We start from the raw sequence: 11,157 nt of genomic DNA, 5'->3' as shown, positions 1-11,157 counted from the left end.
ATGCATAAATTCGCTCAATTGACACTTAAGACTGGTTTTGTGGTCCAGGGTCACATATTTATTTATTTTATTTTTTCAATCAATAACTTTATTCAACAAGGATACATTAAACTGGTCAAAAGTGACACTAATTTCACAAAAGGTTTCTATTTTATATAAATGCTGTTCTTGTGAAATTTCTATTCATCAAAGAATCATGAAAAATAAAGTGTCACGGTTTCCACAAAAATATTAAGCAGAACAATGGTTTTCAACACTGATAATATTAAGAAATGTTTCTTGAACACTAAATCAGCTAATTACAATGTTTCTGAAGTTACAATGAATTACAATGATTTGCTCATGTGACACTAAAGACTGCAGTAATGATTGCTGAAAATTCAGCTTTGCCATCACAGGAGTAAATTGCATTTTAATATGTATTAAAAATAAAGTAAAATAAAAAAGTTATTTAAAATTGTAATATTTCATAGTTTTTACTGTCAGCCCTTGAGGTGTAAGATATGTTGGCAGTGTAACATTCTTGTGGAATGAGTAACTCAGTACTTAGAAGTCAAGCCCTAGAAAGTGTGTCAAGTGAGATAAGATGCTAATATACTTCAGTGGAATTTGTTGCTATTGGCTGCCCTGGTCCTTCTTATGTAATCTCTGAATAGACTATTACAGAGTCCATTACATTCTCAAGGTGATTGCTGACTTTTGAACCTTTGGCGATTGCTTCACCCTGCTGACCTTCATATAGGGCTGGAACCCTGTTTGTTCATTATTCAGTGATTGCTCTTCTCAGGACTGCACAGAAGGAACGAAACTGTGTTATGTAAAAATAAATTAGCTGCACCCTCCCATTCCCAGATTAAAAAATGTGCTGAAGAATTATTTAACACTGTGTTTAAAGGGAAAGTTCACCTAAATATAAAGATTCAGTCATCATTTATCATCGCCCTCAAGTTGTTCAAAAACTATATGAGTTTATTTCTTCTGTTGTACACAAAAAAAATAAGATATTTTGAATAATGTGGGTAACCAAACTGTTGACGGTAGCCATTGACATACGTAATATGGAAAAAATTCTATGGAATCAATGGCTACCCACATTCTTCAAAATATCTTTTTCTTTTCAACAGCATGATTTTTTTGTTTGTTTTGTTACCTTTCATACATTGTTACTTGATATGAACAATGTTGTATGGCAACATAACGCTTTATTGTACTCTGGCTTGACAGGACCTACGGCTGAGGCAAAAGGGTGTCTGTTTCTTTCTAATCTATCCCATCCATGAGTGTGTGTAACCTTAACATAGTCTAATCTGCTTCTGACACCAGATCAATAAACTGCCCACCCAAGTGCAATTCATCTACTGTGGTCGGCCATAGACTTGTTCTTAGCTTCAGTGCAAACCTCACCCACCGCACATCTGTATGGCATTAGCAACGCTGAGAGATTTACAAGCGCTTTGTGAATCCTGCGAATGCATAGGCATCCTCCACTTAGCCCAGCTGGGCAAGAAACGCCGCAAAACTGAGTATACCTATAAATATGAAAAATCACATTTGGGATTCTGTCATATTGGATCAACAATTTAGTGTGCTTCACATGGCATTGATCCTAGATGGATTCTTCCTCAGCTAGCAGCAAGCATTTAAATCCATAAAACTGTAGAGATGTCTTAATCTTTGACTAAAATATAATTAAAGTTCAAGTACACCAGCCTAATTTTCTATTGACCACATAGTTATCTTCGGTCTAAAACTATATTCAACTCAGATGTGAATTATGTTTCTGCAGACCAAATGCTGTTTTTTTTTTTTTTTAATCAAGATTGTGCTGTTATATTGAGTTCATTAGATCATTAGTCTAAGTATTACTCACATATGCCAGTCTGGTTTTCTGAAAGTCTTCTTGGATTTCATCACTGGTCACTCTTATTTATTTATTTTTAAACAGTCTGTTAAAAAGCTAGAGTTGTCCAAATTCACTTTATGACTACTTCAGTCTATTGCTGCCTGTCAATGCCTCTGAAAAGATGGCAGTTGAAAGTGATGGCATTGACATGAATTAATGATAATGCATGGTAAAGATTGTTTACAGGTTAGAGAGTGTTTGCTCATGTTAAAGGAATAGTTCATTCGTCTGAAAATTTTATTAACCTCAGGCCATCCCAGATGTAGTTGAGTTTGTTTCTTCATCAGAACAGATTTGGGATTAATATAGCTTTACATCCACCAATGGAATCCACTGCAGTGAATGGGTGCCGTCAGAATGAGAGTCCAAACAGCTGATCAAAACATCACAATAATCCCTAATCCACATGACTCCAGTCCATCAGTTAATGTTCTGTGAAGTGAAAAGCTATGTTTGTAAGAAATACATTTGTTATTAAGGTATTGTAACTTTTATTTATATATTAATAATACTGCTTCCTAAGGTGAAAAAGTCAATTCTCTGTTGTCCTCTCACATAAAAAATCCACGGATATATTTGATTAGAACGGTTTTCAACTTTTTGCTTAATTTGATCATTTAGGTCTCCTGATTCAGGTGAGATGACTTTACACTGCAAAAAGCAAAATTATGGATAGAGGACTCGTTTGAATGGTTTACATTAATTGATGGACTTGAGTCTTGAGTTTGGATTATCATTCCGACGGCACCCATTCTGCAGAGGACCTACTGGAAAGCAAGTGATGTAATGCTAAATTTCTCTAAATCCATTGAAAATTAGCATTTTGTCAACAAACATCTTTGCCATTTTAAAGAATATACCGTATTAACATAAGAGAGTCTGATTTTACCGCTGCTGGACCATGCCGTGCTGGCCACTTTTCCACTCTGAAAAGAACAGATTTGGCAGCAGCAGGGAATTGCCATGTGGTGTTTTCCTGCCACAGTTACATGGATCAATGCATAACGCATGACCTGCCCTGGGCGCATGTTTTATAGTTGAAGTGACTCGCTCCAGCGATCCTGCCACGACATAGCTCGCTCTCTTTCGTCTCCATCTCCATCTCAATCTCAAAGCCAGCAGGGGAAGCTGCAGGCACTGTCATTTTAACAATTTTCCTCCAAACGGTGTAATCACTGTTCACCCAGATCTGAATTGGAGCATAAAAATGTATTTGTCGGCAATTTTTGTACAATATATACACTACTGGTCAAAAGTTTGGAATGATTAAGATTTTTTAAATGTTTTCGAAAGAAGTCTCTTATGATTACCCAGGTTACATTTATTTAATAAACACAGTGAAAACGGTAATATTGTAAAATATTATTACATTTTAAAATGTAATGTATTCCTGTGATGGCAAGTTTGAATTTTAATTTCTCAAGTCTGATTTGAACAGTATGAATGATTTCTGAAGGATCATGTGACTCTGAAGACTGGACTAATGGCTGCTGAAAATCAACTTTGCCATCACTGGAATAAATTACATTTTCAAATGTATTAAAATAGAAAGCAGTTATATTACATTGTAATAACATTTGTTTTTACTTGTATCTCTAAATTCACTTAAATGCAACAGCCCTAACTGTTGCATTAACTTGCTATTTACTTATTTTTCCAATTCATTCTGATCTGGTTTCTCTCATTGCGTAATATCATGCAATAAATCAGAGTAGCCAAACAGCAGTCTTAATGATATTGTTGGCTGTAATTCCAGAGGTGGATGTTGTTGTTGTTGTTGTTGCACTCTCTAGCAAGCTGTTGCATTCCCTTGCAGCATGAGTGAGCGCATCATTCATTTGATGGAAATGCTGAACAGCTATAACAGGTTTAAAGCTGGAGTCCAATAGCAGACCCAGAGCAGAACTGTTTAATGCATGAAGTATGCACACACGCTGTGCCAAGAATCCCCTTATTGACGGGAAAGGGCAAACTCCAACCCCCGGCGAAGCATGGCCAGGTGGATTAGCAAGTCAATGCTAACATCATGTGTGGGTAATCTTACTGCAGACACATGTGACCTTTGTTAATGATTTCACTCAAAGCTGCAGGTGGTGTTTCAATTACAGCCAAATGAACTCTCCTGAGGGGTGAGTGCTTGGCAAAGTAGTCACTCGCAAATGTGTACTCTAATAGAAGTACTGCACTAATTTGCAGTACAAATAATACCACCCTACACTGGGATCATGTACTGCTCTGGGCTGTGTAATTGAGCTCAGGTTCTTTTTGTCAATTTATATAGACAAATTGATCTCTTTCCCTCCTCAATGGGAATAACTCTCACATGTGTCTTATGATGTGTGTTTATGCAAGGAATTCATGTTATGCCCTTGTTCATGTAAGACCACACCATGATGGATCCAAATTAGAATAATTTGTGGGAGTGATAATAATCATTAATCACAGAATTTGGAAAGTAACTATAGTGCAAAGGGCTCGATAGAACTTGGGAAAGGTTCACACATTCTCAGAATGCAATTCTAGTTGCAATTCCTATAAAAGTTACAGGGAACAAATTATTTTCTCATTTGATGCATATTAAAAGTAAATTTAAAAGCCAGCTTGAGCACAAATAATAATCATTAATAAAGTAATCAAATGATCATTCTTGTTTTGTTTGCTCTTTTAAAGCTATACACTTAACTGGTGACTATGGAGGACTAAAAAAATAAATGAATAAATGGTAATTGCAACTTTTTATCTCACAATTTTGACTTTTTTTCAGAATTGCAAGATATAAACTCAATTTTAACATATAAACTCAACTGCAAGAAAAAGAATAGAATTGTGTGGTTAAAAATGTAACAATTTTTTGGCGAAAACAAACAATAAAAAATTCTGAGAAAGAAAGTCAGAATGAAAATGCGTATAAATAGTACGCAAAATAAAAATGAAAACACGTGGTATTGATACGCAAAAATGGACTTTGGCGTATATATGATACGAACGTGTTTGGCGTGCATATAATACGCAGTTTTCGCGTGCATATGATACGAAATTTGTTGGCGTGCATATGATGCGCATCTACCACACAACCCTAATCCTACCCATCGCGTAGCATATACACGCCAAATTCCATTTTTGTGTACTATTTATACGCACTTTCATGAGATCGGGTTGCTCAGATATGAGACTAAAATGATCAGGTAGGATGTATGTGCAGAGTTGCAGGTCTTACACACAGCCAGAAACAGGCTGGTAACGGTTTGACAATATTTCCTCATTCTGTTCTAACATTGATATATTGTTGCATAACCCTTATGTTGTTTCTAAAGGTTCTAGTCTTTATACTGTCCTCTGCTGTTTCAGTAAACTCTTATTTTAAATTTCCAGTTCTGAAAATTGCAGTATGGTTTTTTTTTTTTTTTTTTTTTTTTTATTACCTCAAGCTCTTTAATCTCAAAAAGAAAGAAGGTTTTGATTCCTCAAGATATGACTCTTTTAAGAATTCTTCTTTGAAGGATTCCTTTGATTGCATCACGACATTCTTCCTGACACTTAAGCAATAATTTCGTCATGAGGTGTGGAGAACTTATTTCTGCTATAATCAGATAACTGATAACAGTATAGACAGTGTATCTTCTGTGTACATTTTATGTGCTCATCCAAAATATGTAGTACTATAAATATTTAGAACCTAATATTCATGCATATATTAGGTTCATTAAAACAAGACCACTTCAGGGCATTAGGTTTATTTGAAAGTGCTTTTCTTGGAAAGCCTGTCACTGTTCCATGTGACATTAGCGACTTGCCTGAGGTTGCCTGCTTGATCAGTCTTTCAAACACAATAGCTTTAATACCATCATGAAAGGTTTCTGCTTATGATAAAATGTCACCCTGCTTGTTATTGAAGCCAAAAAAAAAAAGCCCTGGACTTCTCTCACCTCAGCAACAACCCCCTACCATCTTTCCTGATTCTCTCTCTCGCCTCATGTTCTGATGAAACACTCTCCATTATCCAATCCCACTTAACCTATTGTCCCCCATTCTCTGCCTTTCTCAGCCTCTGTCTCTGGCTTTAATGCATTTTCCCACCCACACCTCTCTGATTCCCTCTCTCTCCCTCCTCTGCTTTTCTGAGTCTCACACTTATCACATGTAATAATATGAGTCTAATGTGAAGGTTTCTTGCCCTCTCAAACTGTTGCAGACACATCATAATGGAGCTTAGGGGCTGTGGAGGAAAGTGATAAACACATAAAGCATCCTGTTCCTCTATCCCGTGAGTGCCAGATGGATATTTTCTGATAACTTCAATCATCTGGGAAGAGAACAGGTAATAGGCATGTAGAAAAAAATATACAGAACTTCAGCATTGTCCAATTTTGTGCAGTTCACGTACGGTTGTGTGATTCGCAACCAGCTGAGTCACCAGAAAGAAAAGGGGAGCAAATAGACAAAGAGTCCTCTAAAGGTCCTCGGTTAAATGAATCAAGCACACAGGGGATTGATTGGCCAGTTGATTGCATCGCGCTCGTCAATGCGTTAATCAGTCAAATTGAACTGGAACCCTGACCTGGTGAGATTTTACCGCTTGGTTCAGTCTAAATATTAGCCATACTAAGTTGAAGCCTTCTTAGCCATAGACAGCAAGCAAACGGAGCACCTGCAGTCTGTTCACTGACCATCTAATGCAAACTGCACACAAAAGCATGGTTTTGTGAACCACTTAGAATTGAATTGAGAATGTCTTTTAAATAGATTGCTGCAGCTGTCAAAACCCTGAAGACTAATTCTCCATGGGTTCCCTTGAGACTTTCATATGGGTTTTTATAATGGGAGTTTCAATTCATGAGTAAAATAAGGTCTGTGGTAAACATAACTTGACAATACTTGGATATTTTGTTGTTGTATAAACTGCACACCCTCACACCGTAATCACTTGATGCAGTTACTTATTATATACATTTTTAAAAATAAATGTAGAGTTTGCATTTTCAGTATGGGTGTGTGTAATTTACATTGTAGAGCACAACAACCAACCACAGACCATGTTTTACTCATAAATTGAAAAACTCAATTATAAAAACCCAAAGGAAAATCTTGAGGGAACCTATGGCAAATTAGTCTTCCAGGTTTTGACATCACGGCAACAACATTTTATTCCAGTACAGTTCCTGAAACCAAATCGAGACAGCAAATTAAGTTTGAAGGTAAGAATAATAAAATGGAGTTCATAAAACTAGAAAAAAAGATACATATAAGGATATACAAATATTTAAAACACCCGGTTTCACAGAATGTAATACCTGTTTTGAATGTCCTTCAATTCCATTTCCTTTTCCTGTCCAAATTTAAGTTAATTTCCGCTTCCTGTGGCTTATGGTGAATTCAATTCAAATTCCACATCCTGAAATGAAAGAGAGCAAATTCTAAATTCTGTTCCAGTCTGATGGCTTTTACACAGCATCCAGGAGTTAGGATGGGATTTTTATCCGAGTCTGCTAGAAGAATAATTTGCAGGGTTCACAGCATCTAAGGTATTTTGTTTAAGGCACTTTTTAGTATGAGGTTAACTACCTATTTACATTCATAACTTAATATTTGATGTTTGGTTTCCAAGTTTACCTGTGGAATAAAATTCTCTTAGAACTTGTGTATGGACTGAAATTCTTTGCACAGTAGTGTATTATTGTGGTATCATCAGTTTAATGTACCCACCCTTAAATGGTATGTAAAACAAACTGTGGTTGGCCTAAATGTCAGTCAGACAGTTTAATGTCTAGCTCTGCGAGACTCAGGTCTCCTTGACCACATCAGGTGATTTATAGTCTTCTGGATAAACCGCTCTTGTCAGAAGTACCACATAAAAGCATTACAAAGTCTCTAAACCTCTCATTCCTTCATCTAAAGGTGACCTATGCTCAAAGAGCTTGATTTGAGTTTTTTCCTGATGGAAAATGTGCCACATTTCTTGGTCTGTCATGCCTGATTGTTTTCAAGTGACTCTGGTTTTGATAAACCTTTTAGGAAGGGCTTTAACTGTGAAGAGTGACAATTTGAAAGATAAGCAAGCGCTCTCCTTTTCAAAGAGAGAAACAACATCTGAAAGTGAGAGCGGCAGAGCTGGCAGCTGACGCAAAGCGTCTCGTTTTCTTGTTTAAAGTTACAGTGCGCCTCTGAGTTAACAAACCATGGGATTGAGCCTTCCCACCATGCTGCCTGCGTGCATATGCATACTCCCCTGCACACACACTTAGCTCACAGGCCTTTGTTCTGCAACCTTTTGTGAAGCTTGCCCTGGATTCAGTAAAGCTCTACGCTGTAGAGTGAGACTAAAGGAGTCTCTCTCTCACTCTCATTCTCTCCCCCTTCGCCCCCAACGCTCAGTCTGGCTCTCTTTGTCGTCATTTTTTCAGTCTCTTCACCTGACTTTAGCAGTCTGCCTCTTTCCTTCTTCCTCTAACAAATAAAACACTCACGCTCTGAGCGTTTGCCAGCATTTGGTGGGATAATCTACCTTCCTTAAGATTTGGCTCCGCTTCTCCTTATCACTATGGGCTCATCAGAGCATAAGCAGCTCTTGGCTCTCTACCAGAGTGAGAGAACCACTTTCCAAACAGGAACTCTTATGGAGACATTCCTTGTGTGGAAAAGGAAATCATGTCCTCCATTTCCCCCTCACTCTACCAGAGCACACACGAACACACATACGAAAAATGCCTCGCTATTTAAGTTGACATCACTGAGAATTACGTTGAGTGTGTATATAAAAACATATGTGCACTGTAAGAACAGTCCATAAAAATATGTTTTATCTGAATTTTGACTTATGCATTGCATTGTGTTTTAGGATTAAAGAAAACGTCCATCAACTGTTTTTCTATTAATTTTTTTTCCTTACAGTGTTTATTACAGCACTATATTATAAACAAGTTAGGTCAAAAGTAATCAAAAAGTAGTCTGATTATAATATCTAAAAGATGCAATGCAATGGATCATGTAATTTGGAATCAGTAATGGACAACAATTTGTTAAATGTGCTGTAAAAAAAAATTTTTTTCAAAGTTGTAAACGAAACAAAAATTATTGCAGTATGTCATATAAGAACATACTATTTCACGTTTAATTCAAAGTGTTACTTTACTTGTTACTTTGTAATTATTAGTGAAATTTACTAGCAATTTCTGAGTAAAAATTCCTACAGTATATAAAAACTGAAAAAAAAGGTTTTGCTTCTCTAATCTCTTGCCACAAATCTAAGTCATGAGTGATAGTGTGGGATCCTAAAAGAATGTGCATTTCAAGTACGCCTATCGATGGAGCCCTTCATTTGGTAGCGTGCCAGCTGAGAGCTCAGGCCAGATTTTGTTTTGAATCAGTCAGTGCTCTGGAAAAAAAAACACATAAAATTCCCAGCGTCAGTGCCAGATATGCATAAATGGTCAACCACATCTGTCTCAAGAGAGAACAGGGATTGTAAGTAGCTCAAATGTGTCACCAAACACTGTTTACTGATCAGTGAAAACATGTTTGAAGTGTAACACAAGCGTATGCACACACAATGAGTTTAGCCAACAAGAAGCAGCCCTAGGGGCGGCAGCCAGATGTGTTTTATCTGTAAGGTTAAAGGTCAAGTAGAACAAATTGCATAAACTCATTCCCAGTAGCAAGAAAACTATCCACAGGGCTGCAGATATGCATCCGATTCTTTCTTCTGGCTTCAACAACATTAAATTCTGAATTAACAGGCCCTTCTTTTCTTCTTTTTATCATGTCTCCTTAGCTTATACAAAATAGAAAGGAAAAGTACTGCATAGTATTAAGTGAGACAGGCTTGAAAATGGCAGCAAAGGTCAGAGTTGTGCATCAGAGGTAATTGTCGAATTACTGGTTTGAAACTAATCAGGAAACATGAACCAAACACAAACAAAATGATAGAAATCTAGAGGTCACCCTGATTTTGTCCTTGAGCCAGGCATATAGTGCTCTTTTATTTTTAGGATACATTGGCCCCCTCTGATTAAATTGATTCATAATGTGTTTTATTTACCCTGGAAACAAACATTTTAAATGGATTAAAATGTCCTAGTAAAAGCAAGCAGGTCAGATAAAAGTGGCTTTTATGTCATTGCATCACTTCATTCAGTCTGGTTTTCAAAGCCCTGATTTTATAGTGTTTTTATTTATTTATTTTTTGTGATTATGGCTTCAATGATTTCTTTTTTCTTGAAAGAATCATGAATACTTTCAAAAATTCACTAATAAGCATTTATTTATTTAGTATATGCAAATGCTGGGTCTAAAGCCATTTATGCGAAACAAATAAGATTAGAAAGTTTAATAATCTTTAGTTTTCACTTTTCTTTCTTTGTTAAAACCCATGTATCCAAACACTGTGGGCTTTTAAAATGCATCATCAAATAAAGGTTGACCAGCCACAATGAGAACAGAAAGAAAGCATGTTTTCAGCTTCTGTCGATTTCATCTGTTTGCTAGATTCTCAGTTCTGATTGCTGTGTTCATCTGAGTCATTTTTCTAATTCACCTACTCCCACATCACATCTCATCATTCGTGAGACAGCACGTAAGAGCTAAAAAATCTGTGACATCAATCTGGTACCACAAAGGTGACAGCCAAATGTACTGTTCTAATTTTAAGACATCACAGGCTTGCTCATCTAGATTAAGGATCTGACAGGTTCTTATAACTTTTCTCCAAGTTCTTTGCATTCAGTTATGAATCAGTGTTTGAAGGCAGAGCATGAACTTGTTTTGTAAGCTCAGGTAATCAGTGCTGTGTAATAGTTCATATTCGTCTGATGTGACTAAAAACACTTTGACAGCATCTGTGTTGTATTTTGTATTTACAATTGTGTGATTCTTGTATCATTTTCATGTTCATACTTCATTGGCCTTTGAAGTTCTTGGCTTTTCCGAACCTTAGATGTTTGTATTCGTAGCTGTCCTGGATTTTGTAAGGAACCATCTGCAAAGAGTTCCAGATCAAACATCCAATCAACATCAGCCGGTAATAAACTTACGAGTCTGTCATGAAGTTGCAACAGAGACCCAGCAGCACATGGAGAGAAAAGGGGGCACAGAGGGGCTGGAACCCCGGAGAGCAGCTAATGATTCACATTTCATATCCCCCCACACAGGGGCCCTTGTGTCTGCCATGAGGGGCCTCTTCGAGGGTTTGTTTTCACTGTGCAATCCAAAATAAATGGAAGCCGCAGATGAGGACTGGACACTTGAGAAATTGAAATCAT

Source organism: Onychostoma macrolepis, chromosome 06, assembly GCF_012432095.1.
Source record: "Onychostoma macrolepis isolate SWU-2019 chromosome 06, ASM1243209v1, whole genome shotgun sequence".
NCBI lineage: Eukaryota > Metazoa > Chordata > Actinopteri > Cypriniformes > Cyprinidae > Onychostoma > Onychostoma macrolepis.
The sequence above is the reverse complement of the archived record's forward strand: the minus strand, read 5'-3'. Positions refer to the sequence as shown.